This window comes from Morone saxatilis, unplaced genomic scaffold, assembly GCF_004916995.1.
Source record: "Morone saxatilis isolate NCDOM2014 unplaced genomic scaffold, NCSU_SB_2.0 Contig22, whole genome shotgun sequence".
In the NCBI taxonomy this organism is placed as follows: Eukaryota; Metazoa; Chordata; class Actinopteri; family Moronidae; genus Morone; species Morone saxatilis.
In genome coordinates, this window is record NW_023339785.1 from 26,115,631 (window position 1) to 26,117,600 (window position 1,970).

Below are 1,970 nucleotides of genomic sequence, written 5' to 3' on the forward strand. Positions count from 1 at the left end.
TCACTGCTGGCGTAGCTACCCCCGTGAGCTTTGACGGGCCACTGTTCTGGTTGGCATCCTCCTTGCCTTGCTGTGTGTGTGTGTGTGTGTGTGTGTGTGTGGTGTTGTGTGTGGTGTGTTGGGGGGGGCGCAGCAAGTTGCCGTGAAAAGCCAACACCCTGGTGAACCACAGCGAACGGTGCTGGTCTGATCAGGTTGCCGGCTGGCAATCAATTGAATGTCGATAAACAGCTCAGAGAAAGCTAGAAATTCCAGGGGATGGCAGGTTTAATGCAGTTGTTTCCACTAGGATGTGTGTGGTGTTGTGAGCGTAGTGTGTGTCGTGAGTGTGTGTGCTGTGGAGGGTGTGACTGTTGGTGAGGTGTGTGATAAGTCGTACCCGGAGGATTGTATCAAGGCCTCCAGCATGTGTGTCGGCACTGACGGTCCATGGCTCTGTACATCTTCTATCGATATGCGCTGTTATATGCCGTCTTTCTACATATGATTCGCTATGAGCTTTTGTGGGCTGCGTGCTTGACATGTGTACGTTTCACTTCCGTTCCCTGGCTGTGTTCTTTGTGTATGGTCTTTGCAGGGTTCCTTATCGATCTGGGGGGGCCTCGTGCCATGGTCTGTGGATTTCCGTTCCATACTGTTGTTGCTATGACCTGGTCTGGTCTGTCTCTTCTCTCTGGTCTCTGTCTGTTCTCTCTTCTCTCTCTCTCTCTTTTCTCTCTCTTCACCAACTGGTGAGACAGACGACCCCCGCCTTGAGCCGGGAAGGTCTGCCTTGGGGTTTTCTGCCTTGGCAGTTTGTTCCTGTGCCTTGTTGGCCAAAGTGCTTTGGCTCGATGGGTTGGGTCTTGGTGGGCTGTAAATGTAAAAAGGTCGGTTTTGTGTAGTGTGTTGATGTCGTTGTTTGTGGAGTGAATTGTGCTAAGGGGAAACCGGTTGATGGTGTTGAATGATTTTGCGCTGTGTGGTGTGTGTGCTCACTGCGCAGCTCCACAACTAAAGGTTTAGTAACAGATTTACAGTATGTAAAAGGCAGTGATTACAACTAGAATATATAATGATTTGCAGTTGACTGTGAGAATGTATAGCTCCTTTTTATTCTGTATGTGTTGATGGAAGTCATCTTCCAGACTAAATGGCCGCCAACCGTATAACTTGTATATCAGCATGCATCTACTGTACACGGCCAGAGTTTAAAATGCTTGACCTCTGACCTCACGCGTGGTTATACATGACGATCCAACTGCTGCAGTCTCAGAGGAGATTGAATAAATTCAACGACCTGTCACTTGACTGAACAATTTACCCTGAGTTGCTATCCACCACCCACACCACGAAACACTCTAGTCCCTCCTTGGTGTTCACGTGCCATCAGTGTGTGAATCCAATCTCTCACTCTGCGCATTGAACACACCGGCTTCAGTCCGGAAAGGATGGGAGAGGGGGCGATGCATGGGGAGTGACATGCACCACAGCTAGACACTGAGTGTGTGTGTGTGTGTGTGTGTGTGTGTGTGTGTGACTGTCAGGAAGATGGATGAGTCACAGCCGTGTCCGAATTCCTCTAAACATTTGCTCTAATCAGAGTTTTTGGCACCAAACGGGCAGAATATCGCCTCGTTACCCAGAAGCACCCTGTGATTGTGCACTGAAGGTTGTAAAGTGTTTAACCCACATTCACCAGAGTTATAACGAACCAACCTGATCGGTGTGTTCAATAACTCCTTCATACAGGGTACAGAGTACGCAACCAACCAGAGAGTACAGGAGGCAGGAGTTGGGATCTGTGAGAAAATGTTGGGACTGAATAGTTTTATTTGATTCTTGAGTTTTACATACAGATTCAACACTGAAATAAAACTCTAGAATCTCACATTTCTGCAGAGCTTATGTCCTGTATTGGCCCTGTTGGGGTTTTCTATCCATCATACACTCTTTTTAAATTCAAAAATAAAAACATTTCACCTTTTTCT